General features: G+C 39.9%; 1 protein-coding gene across 3 annotated transcripts in view; it reads left to right on the forward strand.

The window, feature by feature from the left end:
* The window catches only part of NOS1 (nitric oxide synthase 1), a 558,783-nt gene that overhangs the window by 201,778 nt on the left and 336,090 nt on the right, over positions 1-20,915 (forward strand). For 2 of the 3 annotated variants that reach the window (XM_073560587.1, XM_073560281.1), the window contains exon 2: positions 4,812-4,848. The gene's annotated coding sequence lies outside the window, so the exon portion shown is untranslated. Of the gene's footprint in view, positions 1-4,811; positions 4,849-9,369; positions 9,491-20,915 lie in introns of those variants that run through there. The other variant, XM_073560506.1, reaches the window with a different exon arrangement.

Here is a 20,915-nt window from a genome sequence, read left to right on the forward strand (position 1 = left end):
CCGAACTCTGCCATGCCCCCAAATAGTGGTTTACCCCCACATGTGGGGTATCAGCGTACTCAGGACAAATTGCACAATAACTTTTAGGGTCCTGTTACCCTTGGAAAAATAAGAATTGAGGGTGAAAAGATCATTTTTGTGGAAAAAATATGATTTTTTAATTGTATGGCTTTATGTTATAAACTTCTGTGAAGCCCATGGGGGTTCAAAGTTCTCACCACACATCTAGATAAGTTCCTTAGGGGGTCTAGTTTCCAAAATGGTGTCATTTGTGGGGGGTTTCCACTGTTTTGGTACATCAGGGGTTTTCCAAATGCGACATGGTGTCCGATCTCAATTCCAGCCAAAAACGTCAAATGGCGCTGCTTCCCTTCCGAGCTCTGCCATGCGCCCAAATAGTGGTTTACCCCCACATGTGGGGTATCAGCGTACTCAGGACAAATTGCACAATAACTTTTAGGGTCCTGTTACCCTTGGGAAAATAAAAATTGGGGTGAAAAGATAATTTTTGTGGAAAAAATATCATTTTTTAATTGTACCGCTGTACGTTATAAACTTTTGTAAAGCCCTTGTGGGTTCAAAGTTCTCACCACATATCTAGATAAGTTCCTTGGGGGGTCTAGTTTCCAAAATGGGGTCACTTGTAGGGGGTTTCCACTGTTTAGGTACATCAGGGACTCTCCAAACGTGACATGGCGTCCAATCTGAATTCTAGCCAATTTTGCATTGAAAAAGTCAAACGGCGCTCCTTCCATTCTGAACTCTGCCATGCGCCGAAACAGTCGTTCCCCCCCATCAGGTATCTGCGTACTCAGGACAAATTGCACAATAACTTTTGCAGTCCAATTTCTCCTGTTACCCTTGGTAAAATAAAAAAAATTGAACCTGAATTATTTTTTTTATGAAAAAAATTTAGATGTTCATTTTTTTTTAAATATTCAAAAAAATTCCTGTGACACACCTAAAGGGTTAATAAACTTCTTGAATGTGGTTTTGAGCACCTTAAGGGGTGCAGTTTTTAGAATGGTGTCACTTTTGGGTATTTTCTATCATATAGACCCCTCAAAGTGGCTTCAAATGTGATGTGGTCCTAAAAATAAAATGGTGTTGTAAAAATGAGAAATCGCTGGTCAACTTTTAACCCTTATAACTTCCTAACAAAAAAAAAATTTTGGTTCCAAAATTGTGCTGATGTAAAGTAAACATGTGGGAAATGTTAGTTATCAAGGTTTTTGTGTGCCGTATCTCTGTGATTTAAGGGCATAAAAATTCAAAGTTGGAAAATTGCAAAATTTTCAAAATTTTCGCCAAATTTCCGTTTTTCTCACAAATAAACGCAAGTTATTTGAATGAAATTTTACCACTAGCATGAAGTACAATATGTCACGAGAAAACAATGTCAGAATCACCGGGATCCATGGAAGCGTTCCAGAGTTATGACCTCATAAAGGTACAGTGGTCAGAATTGTAAAAATTGGCCCGGTCATGAACGTGCAAACCACCCTTGGGGGTGAAGGGGTTAATATCTATTCTGGACTCGAGGGTCTATTTCTCCGTACGGTGCTAGGGGTAGTAAAAAGTCTGTTCTCAATACACCGTGAACACTCTATAATCATTCTGTGGTCCTCGACTGAATTTCTGCTATGCAGTATATGTAGAGGGAACAATGTCTGTCAGGGATCACAGAGAGTCATTACAGAGCGCTCACAGATTAGTGAGTACTGACTTTTTACTGCCCCCGACACCGCACCGATGACTGGAAGTGAGCAGCTGCAGGGGGAATATAACTTTATTTTCTCCTTGCAGTTGCTCATCCAATTGACTGTTTCACATGTTTCATACAGTATTTACCTGCAGATTAGCACTACGGTTACAGGTAAATACTGCATTTTTTTGCTGAGAGGCTCCCTGTAATACAGTAGAAATTATGGAAATGGTACATTTTTCTCTATGATAACTATTTGGCTTCTGCTAGCAAGACCACGGCCAAGCCCGTAGGGCTGCATGGGAAATGTACAGTCACAATAATAAAAGTATTATGAGGGAGAATAAGACAAGTAATGAATGTGATGATTTTATCACAACCAGAACATGAATGTAAAATGTTTTCTTGATCAGTCAGGAACAACCATATTGTGTCAATTTACTGTACATTTAAATGCTGTGAGATAGTGACAGGACACGTGATCGGTGATTGCCACATTTCTTCAAGATTCCTCTCCTGGAAAAACTGAATCCAGGTTAAATATCCCTAGCAAATTGTTAAGAGTTTTAGTAACTCTTGACTTGGTCTGGATTTTTATAAAATGATTGTCAGGTTTGGGAAACCGGCCTTTCATTTCCTTCCAGCCCTGGTTTTCTTTCCTTGGTTGATCTAGATGTTGGGCTGAGTCATTACTGGGTTTAGAAAGGTTTGCATTTGATATGGGGAAACCTGAAGATACAGAAGGTTTTTGGTCAAGAGACTGCTAGTTTCTCGCTAGTTCTATTGATGGTAACACACGTTCTTAATGTTTCCTTCTTAATTGGTAGATAGTAGGTCACCTGTATAGTTGGGGAAGCCAGTGTCTATCTAATTAGTGAACAGCTGAACAGGGAGTAATCTTTTTTTTGTGCCTCAATTAGTGATGGGCGACCCCATGGGTGACCAATTTTTTTTGGGGGGTCTAACATATAATGACCAGTAAAAGTTAAGCAAACAGTTGTTAGCTGATATTGATAGCCTGGAAACCTTTGTGGATATTGTCTCCTTCTCAGAATATTAACATCAGTCCCCAGTCATCGGCTTTCTCTCACCTGATTATGAAAATTACCTGGTACATCCATGTGTTTTTTTCAATTCTTTTTTTATTTATTAGCTTTCTCATGCTAGCTGTGACATCAGTGAGGTGAACAGAGTTTATCGGCTCTGAACTATGCTGGCCTTATTCACATCACCGCAACACACTGATGCTGTGCTATGACTCGCAGCTCGGAGTCTCTGCTGGCTGCCTGGGTGAAGGCTCACATCATGCCAGCATTTAACATTGCATCTAAATGTAGCAGAGCTAGACTTGTCGTAGGACAACACAGAAGCGTATCTAGGCTCTCTGGCACCCGGGGCAAGAATTCGGTTCGGCGCCCCCCCCCCCCAAGTACATATGCGACTTGCACACTTAGCCTTGTACCCACGAGCTGCTCCTCCTAATGCTCTCAATGTTCAGTAAAAAACTGAGAGAAGCAGGAAGAGAAGCTCGTTGTCAAGTATGAAAATCGCACATGAGTGAAGTGTCCATGTGATGACTACTGGAACCTGCAGAGCTGAATCCTGACACTGCAGCTTCTGAATTCTCACAACGAATGCACTGCACACATTTAGGATTCTCCCTTGCCGATGTACAGTCATGTCAGCACAAGTATGTGATTTATATACTTCTGGCCACATTCCGACTAGACGTGCCCGGCCTCGCTCCGTTCACTTTCATTGAGTGAGGCCACACATGTCTAGTCAGCATGTGACCGCATGGATGTAAATTACCGGCATGAGAGAATCCTAACAGCGTTCAGCGCGCACTGTGAGAATTCAGACGTCTGCAGTCACATAGAATGACTGCAGACTCCGTACAAACCTGGACAACCCCTTTAATGTTCCTAACAAATAAAAACATGAGAATTAGTCAGTATCACAAATAACATTTACATCCAAGTACCTTATAGATGACGTCGTCTCTGCAGTCAGTCTCCTTTTCTTCTAGACCCCATGATGAGTTTTCTCATCCACAGCCGTCTCTGTAGACTTCCATCTTCTCCGGTCTTCTGCAGCAAATCTCCACACGACGCCCTTAAAGATAGAAGTGTCATTATAATGCTCCTAAATAAAAAATGTCTGCAATATACTGTCCCCTCACACTATTCCCCTCCCTCCTCATACTGTCTCCTCTAACATCCCACCTGTTCACCATACTGTCTCCTCATATATTTACCCCCTCACTCTCTATACTGTCTGCTCACACATATCCCCGACTCCCCATACTGTGTCCACTTACATTAACCCATTCGCTCCCCATACTGTCTGCACCAATCCCCCATACTGTTTCCTCATACATACTCTTTATTTTGTGTCCTCAAATCTCCCCACACATTAAATCCCCCCATCCCCAATCCCCCACATACATTAAGTACCCCCATCCCCATTCCAAATCCCCCCACACATTAACCCAATCCCCACTCATTAACCCCCATCAGCACTCCAAATACCCCCACACATTAACCCCAACCCCACTCATTAACATCTGTATAGACGCCAGTACAATTGCTCCCTGGGAGCCGGCATGGCCTCCTTCTCTGCGCCGGCTGTCAGCTTGACAGCCGACACAGAGAACCGCCGACTCTCAGGTGGGGGGCGTCAGAACGCAGCCGCCAGGGAGGACACTGCGGACCGCTGCATTAGGCGGCCCGACTGCGCCCCCCTGCTGGCTGCGCCCGGGGCAACTGCCCCGGCTGCCCCCCCTAGATACGCCACTGGGACAACAGGATTATCTTCTTATTGGACAAGTGAGGAATATGATTGATTATTATATACATACAATCAGGGCAACTGTTACCACCCACCTTTCGTGTCTACCTCTTTCCTCATAGACTGTAAGCTTGCGAGCAGGGCCCTCATTCCTCTTGGTATTTGTTATAATCTACTGTATGTGATTATTGTTATGCTGTAATGTCTATTGTCTGTACAAATCCCCTCTGAAATGTAAAGTGCTGCGGAATATGTCGGCGCTATAGAAATAAAATTTATTATTATTATTATTATTATTATATTTTGTCTCTTACAGGCGACAGGCAAAGGAGGATTATCTTTTAGACAGACAGGTGAGGAATATGGTTATTATTTTTGTCTTTTATAGGTGACGTGCTTCATTGGATTAGGCATAAAGGTGAGTATAACTTTGTTTTTTATTGTTATTTCAAATAAAGGTGTTAGTGTCTTTATTTCTAAGAAAGGAGTTTATGCTGGCTGTGGATTTTTTTTTATAATCTAACCATGGAGTTAGTAATGGGGGTGTCTTATGGATGCCTCTCCATTACTTTCCTATGGACTTGATGTCAGCGGCCATAAAACAGCTGACATCAACCCCACAACTATTACCCTACTTGGCATTGCACTAGAGCACATGGGAAAAGCGCCAGAATTTTCCAACTTTTCTGAAGTGGCTGCGGGCCACTATTTTTAGGCTGGGAAGGGCCAATATTCTCGGTACCTTCCCAGTCTGAGAATACCAGCCCCCAGCTGTCTGCTTTGGCTTGTCTAGTTATCAAAATTGAAGGAACCCACACCGTTTTTTTTTAATTATTTATTTCAATTATTATTTTTAAACAAAATATTTAAATAATTTAAAAAAAGCATGTGACCCCTTTATTCTTGAAAAGCAGCCATGATAAAGCTGAGTGTTGCAGCCCGCAGGTCTCGGTGTTGCTTGCGCTAGTTATCAAAATAGAAGAGACCCTATGTCATTTATTTATGTATTGTACAAGCAAGAGTGGGATGATGAGAGTAGTACTGCTGGCGGTAACCTTTTTACTGTAGGTCACAGCTGCTGGCTCCCATGCTATTATCTGACAGCTTAGGAACTGCAGCTCTCTGACCGGCAGTAACGGTCTTACCACTGATGAGAACTGCCGGTGTTTCTTGATTTGTCAAAGCGAACATGGGAAACAGCTGATGTTCAGGGTACCGAAACCAAACAGTAACAAGGACCTTCTCGAGAAGTATGTGTTTGAGATCCATGCACTGCCACTAGGAGTTTGTGCTGGACCATCACTAACCTCAGGCCCTGTGCACACGGTGCGGATTCTGCTGCGGATCCGCAGCGGATTTGCCGCTGCGGATCTGCAGCAGAACTGCAGGTGATGTACAGTACCATTAAAGCCTATGTAAAAAAAACCGCTGCGCACATGCTGCGTTTTTTTCCGCGTGGTTTTTGTGCGGAAAAAAAAAAGCAGCATGTGACTTCTTTTGTGCGGTTTTGCTGCAGTTTTCCACCTGCTCCATTCTACAAAACCGCAGATGGAAAACCGCAGTGGAAAACCGCACAAAAACCGTGAAAAAACAGGAAGAAATCAGCAGGAAAAATGCAGGTAATTTGACCTGCGGATTTAGTAAAATCCGCGCGGAAAAATCCGAGGGAGGATCCGCACTATGTGCACATAGCCTCAATGTAAAGACTTTGCATTTATTTGAACATTAACAATAACAAACAGCAGAAGCTTTGCTTAACCCCTTTAAAACCTAGCCACTTTGTTCATTAATGATGGAGCCTCATTTTCCAAATCTGACCAGTGTCAGTTAATGTGATAATAACGCTGGATTGCTTTAACATGTCCCAGTGACTCTGAGAATTTTTTTCATGACATGTTGTACTTTATGTTATGGTAAACTTTGGTCAATAAGATTTACGTTTATTTCTGAAAATAGCAAAAATTTTACAAAAATGTTTAAATTTTCAAACTTAACATTTATATGCCTTTAAATCAGGTCGTTATACCACACAAAACAGTTAATAAATACAGTGGCATGTAAAAGTTTGGGCACCCCCTTGGCAAAATTAATGTTATTGTGAACAGTTAAGCAAGTTAAAGATGAAATGATCTCTTTAAAAGGCCTAAACTTAAAAATGACTCATTTCCTTTGTATTTTATTTTTCATCTTTTACATTTTAAAAATGGAATGGAGAATGGAGGCCCCAGCCCCGTAGTGTGAATACGTCATAACACACTGCGGGGATTGATCTGGGGCCTCCACAATGCACAGGCGCAATAGCCTGATGTCGGTTCTCAGGCAGCGCGCACTGCGCATGCCCGAGAACTCTTGTCACAGCGCAGGCACCAGGATTCAAATCAAGAGGAGGCAGTGATGCACGGGACATCATGATGGACAGATGGAGGGTGGTGCCGAGGCGCAGGACAGGCATGATGGACAGATGATAGGCGGCTGATACGGGGGACACAACATACCTGTGGGACACATTACAGGTATGAGGAGCTAATTATAAAAGTCAATATTTTAACATTACTGGGGGTCAGAAAAAGAAGAGCCACCTTCACAGAATGCAGCCTTAGTGCTGCTGAAGGTGGCTCTTTAACTTAAAAACGCCCTGGGGTGGTGACAGGTTCCCTTTAAAAGCCTTTCTTATTTTAGATTTTTTAATTAGTGTGCAGTCCCGTGAAAAGTATTCATTCCCAGTGTGCTTTTCCATATTTTTTCATGTTATACCCACAAATTTAAATTTATTTTATTTTATTGGGATTTTATGTGATATACCAACACAAAGCTGCAATTATTTGTGAAATGTAAAGGAAAAGATACATGGTTTTTTAATTGTTTTAAAAATATAAGTCAGAAAATTGTGACATGTATTTGTAATCAGCTACCCGAGACAATACTTTGTAGGATCACATTTTGCTGCGATTACTGCTGCAAGTTTTTGTGGTAGCTCTCCACCAGTTTTACACATCTAGGAGGTTGAAATTTTTGCCTATTCTTCTTTGCAAACTAGCTCTAGCTTAGTGAGATTGGATGGGGGCATCTGTCAAGAGCAATTTTCAAGTCTTGCCACAGATTCTCAACTGGATTTAGGTCTGGGCTTTAACAAGGCCATTCAAGCACAATTATGTTTTGATCCAAACCATTCCATTGTAACTCTGACAATATGTTTAGAGTCATTGTCCTGCTGGAAGGTGAACCTACACCCCAGCTCAAGTCTTTTGCAGCCTCTAATAGGTTTTCCTCCAGGACTGCCTGCATATAGCACCATCAATCATGTCATCAGCTCTGACTGGCTTCCCTGTCCGCACTGAAGAAAACCATCCCCACAGCATGATGCTGCTACCATGTTTGATGGTGGGGATGGTATTTTTTAAGGTTAGTTTTCCGTCACATAGCATAAAGTTCTACTTTGGTCTCAACTGGTCAGGCCATCTTTTTCCACATTCTAGCTGTGTCCCCTAAATGAGTTTACGCAAACTGCAAATGGGACTTCTTATGGCTTGTTTTCAAAAATGGCTTTCTTCTTACCACTCTTCTATAAAGGCCAGAGTTGTGGAGTATGCACAGAATAATTGTCCTTTGGACAGATTCTCACACCTGGGCTGTGGATCTCTGCAGCTCCTCCAGAGTGATCTTGGGCATCTAGGCTGCTTTCTCTAATTAACGTTCTCCTTGGTTGCGATAGCAGTTTAGGCGGACAGTCATGTTTTGGGAGGTTTGCAGTTATGTCATAGTGCTATCATTTTTGGATGATGGATTGAACAGTGCTTCATGAGATGTTCAGAGCTTGGGCTATTTTTTAAAACTTAACCCTGCTTTACTTTATCCCTGACTTGTCTGATGTGTTCCTTGGTTTTCATGATGCTGTTTGATCTCTCATGTTCTCAAACAAATGTCTGAGTCCTTCACAGAACAGCTGTAGCTATACTGAGAATAAATTACAAACAGGTGGAATCAATATTATGTGACTTCTGGAGGCAATTGGTCACTCGCAATTTTATTTAGGGGTGTTAGACTATAGGGAACTGAATTCAAATGCATGTCACAATGCATGTCACAATTAAAAAATAATGCACCATTTCTTTTACACTTGCTACTCTGTGTTGGCATATCACATAAAATCCTAATAAAAACCATTTACATTTGTGGATGTAACGTGAACAAATGTGGAAAAGTACATGGGGTATGAATACTTTTTCAAGGCACTTTACTATATGAAATAAATCCCATGTTTTTAATATTTTGAGAAATGTTTTAACCTCTAAACACACGTAATATAGATTGTAGTTTACAACTGTAGCAAAAATAGATTTAATGCCCTTTATAAATGTCTCTAAAATGTTTATACCTATTAAATAAAAATTGGTCCTGGACCATGTACGATTGTTAACTTTTATTTGTAATGAATAGGTTGAAGAGCACTCTTTCTATTTTTTGTGATTTTGATCTCTGGCAAATGCACTTGATCTAGTTTTCATTTCAGAAACAATGAGTGCCTTAAGAGCGTAAACTCCCAAGGACATGTACATACAAGAACACACAGGATTTACAAGGTTTCAAGGTTTGCTGTTAAAAGAGAGAACAGATGGTAAAAGCTTAGCTTCAAAAGATATGTCCATGTAAAATTCCTGGTGCCAGTGTGAGATTTCCACATTATAAAGAATTGTCGTTTTCCCTGAGATGGTGTATTTCGCGTGTGGCTCAGACGCTGAGCTGTCACACAGTGCCAACATGCTCGCGGGCTTGTTAGTGTAGAGAGACTACAGAACTGTGCCACCTGTTTCTATTCTCACATTTCAGCCATAACTACTATTGGCTTGCCTATTTGTTGGCCGGTGCAGTTCTCAAGTACATTTACTTTACCAATACCACCCTTCAAATGAGGTGACCATGTTCTCACTGGAGAAAGAGAAGCCCATTATCGAGAAGCGGAAGTCTGAATCAGTCTTAGATATCGATCCTGTAAAGGTAAGATGATTTGAGGAGCACTTACTTTTTGCAGTAATATATTCTTCATGTGTATGATATTTTTTTTTTCTTTTCTATTTATTTTTTGTGTATATTATTATGGCTGTACTATGGCATTATCATATATTTTACATAGTATCATGGTATATATTATCAAAATATTATCATATTTTCAGACACATTGTACAATTATTACGTATCAGTCCTTGTACTCATTGTATGTTACATTCTTGCGATAAATTGCTTTATATAGAGAATGCTCTGTAGTATCTTACGCCGAATTGTACATTTCATTTTCTAATCTAACCTAAATCAGCTGATAATAAATATAAAACTATTTACTCTATGTAATATTAAGTAGTTATATGTACAGAAGAAGTGGTAGCAGAGCATCTGGTACTACAGACTGGGATTATGTTGTTGGATGCGTGTGTTTTTATATGTGAAGCACATAGGAAATATAAAATATAGATAGCACACATTGTACATAATTTTTGTGTATATGTCTAAGCGAAATGTTATTGTCTATTTAAAGGATCACGGTAAAATATAAATGTAAATAATAAACTCAACTATCCATATAACTATAATATTTTTCTTGCTATTTTAAGAATTTACTACTAAATACGTGAAAAATAAACTAGTGTAATAGAAACCCAAAAGGAGAAACATTATTGGGTCTTAATAACAAAATTACATGCAGGATGTATTTTGCGGTTTCTGATGTGACCTCAGTTCTGCTGAGCAAAACTTACAGTCCAGGAGGCTGTTAGTTCAATTCATGAGACCTGCAATTTGTACTGGGAATTGCAGTCATAACACACTCTTTAAAATATTACCGCTATATGGTGTGTTGGAATAGGCCCTTGTTAAGCATTTGTCACTTTTGGGAAATACGCAATGTTAATTTCATTCTGTGTGCTTCTTGACTTAATTCATGCTATGCAGAATATTTAGAGGGCACAATGTCTGTCAAGGATCACAGAGAGTGATTACAGATAGCTCACACTTTAGTGAGTACTGACTTTTTACTGCCCCCGACACCAACCCGATGACTGGAAGTGAGCAGCTGCAGGGGGAATACAACTTAATTTTCTCCCTGCAGTCACTCATCCAATTAGACTGTTGATCATTTCATCTGGTATTTGCCTTCAGATTAGCTCTAGGGATGCGAGGCAATATAGAATATACATGACACAGTGTACACATTTATTGTGTATATGTCTAAGAGAAATATTACTGTCTATTTAAAGGATCTTGGTAAAATATAAATGCAAATACTAAACTTAACCAAAGTTGGAAAGTATTATTGTGGAAAATACCTTTGTTTTTTCAGTGGAAAAGAAGGTAATAACCAGAAAACTCTGTATGTGACTACATCACGTTCTCTTGTGTGTATGAGGTCAACAGTCTCATGCTGCTCATAACAGTATTAGAATATGTTTGATATCATGAGTGATACATATGAGATAAATGCTTGTTTATTCTGTTATTCTTCCGACCACCATAAAATGCATACGTTAATATCTATGTAAACAAAGGAGAAAGCCTCCATTTGTAATAGAAACTAGTTTTGTTCATCTTGAAATTGTTCTTTTCCTTGCCACGTTCTGTAGGTAGGTTTGTCAACTTTTCTCTTACATTTATGGTCAGCATGACAGGTCACTGATGGACTCCCACATCGCTTAAAGAGAATCTGTCACCTCTAGGTTTATGCTGCCCCACCTCAGAGCAGAATAAAGTAGACGTAAAACCCAGATTCTAACTCGGGGTCAATTACTAGGCTTCTTTTTGTAGTTTAGGTAGAACCTTGTTTTCTCTGCTGAAGCTCTGCTAGTCCTCTCAGTGATGAGTTCCTGCTATGTAGTCCTTGATATTCATGAGCTCTGTCTGCCCTCACCTCCCTACTGATTGTCGGCTGACTGTCAATAGAAAACTATCGGACAAGACAATGACATTATCAAAATTGCTGCAAGGAGCTCAATAGGTGACACACAACTGGAATCAGTTTCTCTGACTCTAATTTATACTGCCCTCAGATTAAAAAACATAAAGCTGGTGACAGATTTCCACAAAGTTACATTACTGGGGCATGTACCCACAGCAGGTCCCAAGTGTCTCAGACAAGGATTCTCTGGTGGACCAAGGTTAGGTCATAGCAATAGAAGCCTAGTAATAACAGAACTCAGGAGGTCCAACAGAAGTCAACCCAAACTGACATCTTGCTTCTGAAATTTTCCTCTGGATTATATTCATATGTGGACCTCAGTTAATCTAGTGTGACACATAGTGTTAGCTTCGGGATATATTCGCATGGAGTTTTTTATGTGGATTTTCACAGCTACCTCAAACTTACCTAAAAAAACACTTTTAAAAAATATTTGGGAATTGTTTTTGCTTTTATTCATTAAATAGTAAAATTTTAAGCTTTTTTTGAAGCCAGTACGCAGTAATTAACATGTTGCTTCTTTTTAAATGTGGAAAATAAAAGTGGAAAACAATACCAGGTATACTACAGGCCTGTTTTCTACTTGAAATGAATAAGAAGTTTGTTGTAGATTTTGGAGCAGAGTCTTCTCCAAAATCTATATTAAAAATCTCCAATCAAAGATAGCTTTAATCTATTTATTAAAGCGTTATTCTGAAGTTGTCTCCTGGGCAACTGAGACTTGTGCAGTCTTTCTTCTTCCTGGTTTCTCGCATTGTGGGCTCTCCTTGAGTGACAGTTCTGGTGAACAGCAGAACTGTAGCATTAGTAGAACTATACAGCCCAGCCCAATTTCTGCTATGGCTAGAGATGAATGGATCTATTTGATTAAGTCTATTCTAGCATCCCGGTCGGTGGTACTCGGATGCTAGATGAGAGGCCTACAAATAGATTTTCCTTCTAGTGTAGCTGGAGCAGCATTTGATTTGTGAAACCTAGTACAACGTCATATGTACAGCATGATTCACAAATGATGTCACGCCAACCCTGACTAATCAAAAGCCACTCCGGGGATACCAGACAGTATGAGATTCCCCGGCCTCCCGTTTAACCACCAGTTATTACTGACCTGGATGCTGGACTGGAGTCCCATAAATCTATCCATTGATCTCTAGCTAAAACACATTCAGCTATCATAGATTTGTCCTGGAGTATACACAGTTATCCCTGTATTTTCACTAGCACAAAGCTCAGCACAGTGAGAGCCAAGATTAGGAGAACTGCTGTTAAAGCTTCGGGCAGGTGATTTTGCAAGATTTATAATAGCAGCTCTTCATAATATGAGCGCAAAGAGGAAAGAGTTGAAGGAAAGTGAGCGGCTAACTGCTGTTTAGAAATCAAAGGGATGGAGAGAGGTGGCTAGTATGGTAAGAGTTAACCCCCTCTCCTGAAATATAACTACTGCACTCACTTGTCCAGGTTCTTGACAGGCACTAGTGGTTGAGCTCTATGTAAAAGAACTGTACACTATGAAAGATAAAAGTTCTCATTGCAGGAGAATGACAGCAGATAAAAAAACAAGTCAATTGCAAACTTGCTTATTTATATGCTGCATAACAAAGTCATTTAATAACTTGAAAATACCCCTTTAACTAGAGCTTCTGTACATGTTGATTTGATTTCCATTGCTTTGGATTGACCATTTGCAGCAGACTGCAAGCAATAGTTGTGGACAAACTTTGAGTTACAGCATTCCGTCACTTTCAGATCCCTTGATGTCTAACTTTCTTCTATAGCTAGTATGAGGATACACTATTTGATGCGTGTTGTGTATGTTTTGCTTGAAAATTAATGAGTTACTTTGCAATTTTGATCTTTTGTTGTGTATATAAAACTGCTGTTCCTTAGCTAGTTGCTGAGTAAGCTGGATTCTGCGCGGCTCCCTGCACACTATGTGGCTTCAGTATTCATAGACATTTGATTACTGCACAGTAGGATGGGAAGTAACCCGAGGCAGATGGAAAGTATTGCTGACAAAAGTGGTGCACAGAGCTTTTTTCTGGGAGATTGAAACATGTAAACTGTTTTGACAAAATAAAAATGAGAAAAGAAAATCTTGGTTATTTCCTTCTCCCCTCCCTTATAATATAATGTAGTTTTCACTTACTCTGCAAAGTTTGGGAATACTTAATAGCAAAGTATAAAGGTATTTAATGTGATACTTCTTATAATGAGGTCTTAGTCTACAATAAATAAGCCGCTGCTGACTGGCGCAGTAGACAGCCATTGCCCTAAGGTTGTTTTCAGAGTAAAAGTGACCAAATCTCCAGCTAGCCAGGAATAAGGTGCAGCGGATAAGAATTGTGCTGTTAATACCAACAGCCTTCAACAAGAAAAGGGAAAGGAAACATGGTCTTCCCTTAATTGTTAAAATACTACTAGCTCCAAGGGAGAACAATAGCAAATTGGTTCTAAAACTGGTATGAGCGCTGGCTAGCTATTCAAGTCTATTCTTGGCAATCATTATGTGAAGGAAAGGGCTATTCTTATATATATGCATCCTTCCTGTCTGTACAGTCTGCTCTGTATGAATTGTGATTCAAATTATGATAAATAACAAGTGAGATTATCTGTAATTAATGCAAATTATCACATTAAGTGTACACCACTAAAGAATTACAAAGGTAGATGAAATAAGGATTGGAGAATAGACATCACACACAAATAATGGGACGCTGGACATTTGCCCACTACAGTCTCACAATATATTTGACTGTATCATATGCATCTGGAATTGATATAATTAATTAATTTATAGAAATATATTTGAACAATTTTTAGGTCTTTTTTAGCATATTTATTAACAAAAGTTATATTTTATCACATCACATTGACTTCCATGCTGTGCCATCAGTTTCTGCATTGCTGTATAGAGATAGCCATCACTAATCCCACATCAGCCCCTGTGACCAGGGTTGTAATCTCAATTGAGTGTACTTTGAAAAAATGCTCAATCATGCAGAACTCACCAAATTTATAGTATTCTTTACTCAATTCCACGATCACACTTGACCACTGGTAGACAAAGATAGAAAAGGGCCCCTGTGCAAGATAAATTTATGGGCCCTTTGTAGTCTAAAATTTCATCATAATGCACAATTCCTCCTGCTTTGAAGGTGGAAATGACCTCCCCTTACCTCGTGTGCCCCTGTGCAGCCGCACAGGCTTGGCCAATGATATGTCCGCCCTTGCACTTGACATAAGAACAAAGTGAACTAGTAGTCCAAATTAAATGAACCTCATGTTCTGTCATTGATATTATCGTTTGCCACAAGGTCTTGCAGCTTGTCTCTGTGACCTGCAACTTGTGCCTGTGATTACATTCTGGACAAGGACTGTCTAAAGCTGTTATCTAAGGGACTTCATTTTCGTTTAATGAGATAATTTTGATATTGTATTTATCAGATTTGAAATGTGTAACACTATATAGAATATAGCTGTACAGTATATAAACACTATATGCCCATACAGTTGTGGCCAAAAGTATTGACACCCCTGCAATTCTGTCAGATAATACTCAGTTTCTTCCCTGAAAATGATTGCAAACACAAATTCTTTGTGATTATCTTCATTTAATTTGTCTTAAATGAAAAAACACAAAAAGAATTGTCCTAAAGCCAAATTGGATATAATTCCACACCAAACATAAAAAAGAGGGAGGACAAAAGTATTGGCACTGTTCGAAAAATCATGTGATGCTTCTCTAATTTGTGTAATTAACAGCACCTGTAACTTACCTGTGGCACCTAACAGGTGTTGGCAATAACTAAATCACACTTGCAGCCAGTTGACATGGATTAAAGTTGACTCAACCTCTGTCCTGTGTCCTTGTGTGTACCACATTGAGCATGGAGAAAAGAAAGAAGACCAAAGAACTGTCTGAGGACTTGAGAAACCAAATTGTGAGGAAGCATGAGCAATCTCAAGGCTACAAGTCCATCTCCAAAGACCTGAATGTTCCTGTGTCTACCGTGCGCAGTGTCATCAAGAAGTTTAAAGCCCATGGCACTGTGGCTAACCTCCCTAGATGTGGACGGAAAAGAAAAATTGACAAGAGATTTCAACGCAAGATTGTGCGGATGTTGGATAAAGAACCTCGACTAACATCCAAACAAGTTCAAGCTGCCCTGCAGTCCGAGGGTACAACAGTGTCAACCCGTACTATCCGTCGGCGTCTGAATGAAAAGGGACTGTATGGTAGGAGACCCAGGAAGACCCCACTTCTTACCCCGAGACATAAAAACGCCAGGCTGGAGTTTGCCAAAACTTACCTGAAAAAGCCTAAAACGTTTTGGAAGAATGTTCTCTGGTCAGATGAGACAAAAGTAGAGCTTTTTGGGTAAAGGCATCAACATAGAGTTTACAGGAGAAAAAAAGAGGCATTCAAAGAAAAAAACACGGTCCCTATAGTCAAACATGACGGAGGTTCCCTGATGTTTTGGGGTTGCTTTGCTGCCTCTGGCACTGGACTGCTTGACCGTGTGCATGGCATTATGAAGTCTGAAGACTACCAACAAATTTGCAGCATAATGTAGGGCCCAGTGTGAGAAAGCTGGGTCTCCCTCAGAGGTCATGGGTCTTCCAGCAGGACAATGACCCAAAACACACTTCAAAAGCACTAGAAAATGGTTTGAGAGAAAGCACTGGAGACTTCTAAGGTGGCCAGCAACGAGTCCAGACCTGAATCCCATAGAACACCTGTGGAGAGATCTAAAAATGGCAGTTTAGAGAAGGCACCCTTCAAATATCAGGGACCTAGAGCAGTTTGCTAAAGAAGAATGGTCTAAAATTCCAGCAGAGCATTGTAAGAAACTCATTGATTGTTACCGGAAGCGGTTGGTCGCAGTTATTTTGGCTAAAGGTTGTGCAACCAAGTATTAGGCTGAGGGAGCCAATACTTTTGTCTGGCCCATTTTTAGAGTTTTGTGTCAAATGATCAATGTTTTGCTTTTGCTTCATTCTCTTTTGTGTTTTTTTCATTTAAGACAAATTAAATGAAGATAATAATACCAAAGAATTTGTGTTTGCAATCATTTTCAGGAAGAAACTGAATATTATGTAGGGGTGTCAATACTTTTGGCCACAACTGTATGTGATATATATTGAATGTATATGTACATATGAATGACAAATCCATACCACTTGTGGTGCAATAGTGGCGTAAACCTCCAAGGTAAAGTAGGCAAAGCTTATATGGAGCAAGAATCAACCTGAAGTTCCTCCAGCCTGAAATTATCCTGCAATCAGGTTGGATATCCAAGATTTAGCAATAGTTAACCATATGCTTCTTATTAGGAAGCAGGTAAAATAGATGAAATAGATGAATCTCTGGCAAGTGGTAGTCCAATGTGAGGAGCACTCTGGTAAGCAGCGCTCGCTAGGATAAAAACTGTCTTTTAGCTCCACACAAGAGTTCCTTGATGCGGTGTTACATGACATCACAATGGTGCTACGGTAAAGGCATTGACCAAAAAACAGTCCTTTGTGTTTCGGAAAACACATTTTTCTTCCTCGGAGATGGTCTTGATCCATGTATTATCACATTATATGGCACACTTAACCTCAAACTGGTGAACTCTATGTAAATTTATTAATTTTTACAGAAATAATTACATTTCATAGTTCAGACATTTTGGTGCCAGAATGTCCAACACAAATATCCAGTGGCTCTTAATGCGTGACTATTGTTTAATACAATCTCTGCCTCACCACCTTTTTTCACACTTTGTACACCCCCAACTTCCGAATCCCTAATTAGTCCTCCATGTTTACTAGCATAATGTCTGGATAAAGGACATCCTATTTATTGTATATATTGCACACATGTTCACTAATTCTATTGTACAACTGATGTTTCATTCGCCCTACGTATTTTTAGTTACAGGGACACTTTATACAGTATATGACTCCCTGTAATGGTAAAATATTTTGAAACTGACACAAATTTGGGTTTTCTCCAAGTTTGCTGCTTCAGTGTTTTTAGATCTTTTTGGTACATTGAAGTATCATTTTAAGCATTTCATAAATAGCTTTTATCAACAAATACATCAAGTTTATGCAAAAACTAATTATTTACAGTTTTGATCCATATTTCTTCATGACTTCTGCAATTCGCCCTGGCAGTTGAATATTAACTTCTGGTCTGGACCAAATCCTGACTGATGACAGCCCATTCTTATCTAGTTAGTGATTGGAGTTTATCACAATTTCTCTTTTTATGTTTGTCCACCATCTTTTAAAAGATTGACCACAAGTTCTGAATGGGACTTAGATGTGTTGAGTTTTCTAGCTATGGATTAAAATTTTCAATGTTTTGTTAACCAACCACAGTCATCACTTACCTTAGAACATGGTGCTCCATCATGCTGGAAAAGGCATCACCTAAAATTGCTCCTGACTCATTGAAAGGAGTTGCTCTTGTAGACTTGCTGCGCACCACGATGTATGGAGGAGTTGAGAAAGATAGCTATCGCTTGCATGGGGGACTTAATACCTACAACCTTTGAGCTAAAAACGATACAATTAAGTACAAAGGACAATTGGTTTCTTGTCTGAAGCAGCAATGAGACAGTAGTACTTCATAAAAAAGGAACAGAGGAATTGTTTCCTATTTGCCCTGAAGAATCCAATTGGTACTTTGCCCCCAAAATCCACAAATCTGTTAGATCTTTCGCCACATGCAGCCCATTGTTGTAGTGGTGACCTCACTTACTGAACCTCTCTACTAATATGTGGCGCATCTATTTTGGCCCTTGTCAAGTGGCATAGTATCCTATTTAAAAAAAATAACAATGAGTTCTTAAGAGTATTACAGAATGTTCAAAGGCAAGAGAATTTTAAATCAGCATCGATCAATGTTGCAAGCTTCAATTCTCACAAATGCCACAGGGAAGTGGCCATATCTTTATACATAGCCATATACTTACTGAAACAAGGTCATATGTTGTATACTTTCTAAGGCCCCCTTCACACATCCGTTTTTAGTGGCTTTTTTTAAGGACCGCAAATACAAACACACGCACATCTATTATATTCAATGGTGGTGTGCACATGTTAGTTTTTTCACACGGATCGTGTGTCCATGTGAAAGACCAACAGACATGTCCGCACCATGGACAAAATGCGTGATGCACACTGATCATACATGGATGACATCTGTGTGTCATCAGCGTGATATCCAGGAAGTATCATTTCTCCTTGCGGAGAATGACATGCTAAGCATGTCAAGGTGAGGAGACTTAAAGCCGCAATGCTACTCTGGGAAATATGCTAATTATGCAAATTGTCTCTTCAGAGAGGAAGAGGACTAGAACTCTAGTGCCACCTATTGGAGGTAGCAATCCTAAAAGTCAATGTTGACCCTTTAACGAGCCTAGTTACATGACTTAGGATAAAAGCCAAGTCAGAATCTCCATTTGCAGACACTGTGTTTCGGGGTACTGCCCCTCATCAGTGCAAAGTGGGAGATCTGGTTTGGCTGTGAGAGAGGCGTCTGACCGATATCCAAGAAGTATCATTTCTCCTTGCAGAGAATGACATGCTAAGCATGTCAAGGTGAGGAGACTTAAAGCCGCAATGCTCCTCTGGGAAATATGCTAATTATGCAACTTGTCTCTTCAGAGAGGAAGAGGACTAGAACTCTAGTGCCACCTATTGGAGGTAGCAATCCTAAAAGTCAATGTTGACCCTTTAACGAGCCTGGTTGCATGACTTAGGATAAAAGCCAAGCCAGAATCTCCATTTGCAGACACTGTGTTTTGGGGTACTGCCCCTCATCAATGCAAAGTGGGAGATCAGCAAATGGAGATTCTGGCTTGGCTTTTATCCTAAGTCATGTAACTAGGCTTGTTAAAGGGTCAACATTGACTTTTAGGATTGCTACCTCCAATAGGTGGCACTAGAGTTCTAGTCCTCTTCCTCTCTGAAGAGACAATTTGCATCATCAGCGTGACACGTACTGGACGCCTTGTAAAAAAGCCTTAAAGTTCCCATGCACCAGGTAGTGAAGACACCTCTCATCATTGTTTCCTGGTCTCCCTGAGATCAGCACGACCAAGAAACATTGATGGGAGTTGTATTCAGCAGTCACTGTGTACATCGTGTGTAAAATAAAGAATTAAAAAACTGTCATGGGCTCCCATGTAATTTTGATAACCAGCAGAGGGAAAGCCCATGGCTGGTGACTGATGTTACTAATCTGGGAAAGGGGACAATGTCCCACAAGGTTCCCAGGCTATTAATAACAGCTCACAGCTGTTTACTTACCTTTTACTGGTTAGTTTACGGGGACCCCCAGAAAAAAAAGTAAGTAGGGTACCCCAATAAACTCTAACCAGCAAAGGCTACATATACAGCTGTGGGTTGATATTAATAGCCTTTGAAGGGGCCAAGGATATTGACCCCCCTCTAAGACAACCAACATCAGCCCTCGGCCGCCCAATAAATTGAGAATCCGTAAGATGCGCTCAATTTGATGCGTAGACTCGCTCTTCCCACTTGCCCTGTGGTGGTGGACGTGGGGTAATAGGGTTGGGGTTGACGTCAGCTTTGTATTGTCAGCTGACATCAAGCCTATGGATTAGTAATGAAGAGGCATCTATAATACGTCCCACTGTAAACTAACTAGTAAAGGCTAAGCAAACAGTTGTCAGTTGTTATTAATAGCCTGGAAATATTTAGGGTTAATGGCCCCATTCCAAGATGATGACTATCAGCCCATCTGCTGGTTTTGAAAATTACACGGGAGCCCATGCATTTTTTTTAAATTATTTATCTATTTAAAAAAATCACAAAGCACTGATTATATAGCACACTGACATCTATCTGTCTATCTTTCTATCTATCTATCGCTCTATCCTCTATCATATTTCTCATTGCTATCTCTATCTTTGAACATCTTTAATACTTAACACTATTTAATTTCTTTTCTGCTTTTCATTCCATACGTGTCATATTGGCAGCACACAGACAGCACACAGACACACGGATGCCACAGGCATTTGACACACGGACAGGAAATGGATACATGGATGTCACATACGTACCTATGGATTACATACAGACACGAACCACGGATCTCAACAGTACTAGTTTTTCCAGTACCAGAATCACCAGGACATGTGAATACCATGGCCTAATACCAATAAAAGTATCCTACACTAGATTTCAAAAGTGACAATAAGATTTTTTAGTAGCAAACGACATTCATATTTGCAAGAAACTGTTTATTGTCTTCAAAAGACAATGGCAGCCAAGTGGATACTGACAGCATGGACTTTCCTTTGTATCTAATGTTATTTGAAGATTGCTAAACCTATACTGCTGTTAATCTAGATATACAATACATCAGATTATTTCTTGAATGATATTTTCATAGTTTGAGAAGGTTCGTTTGGGAAAATTCAGCCGAACAATTTCATAACATTGTAACCTACAGTA

The sequence above is a fragment of the Dendrobates tinctorius genome, unplaced genomic scaffold, assembly GCF_039654945.1.
Source record: "Dendrobates tinctorius isolate UK_male_01 unplaced genomic scaffold, ASM3965494v1 ptg000003l, whole genome shotgun sequence".
Lineage (NCBI taxonomy): Eukaryota > Metazoa > Chordata > Amphibia > Anura > Dendrobatidae > Dendrobates > Dendrobates tinctorius.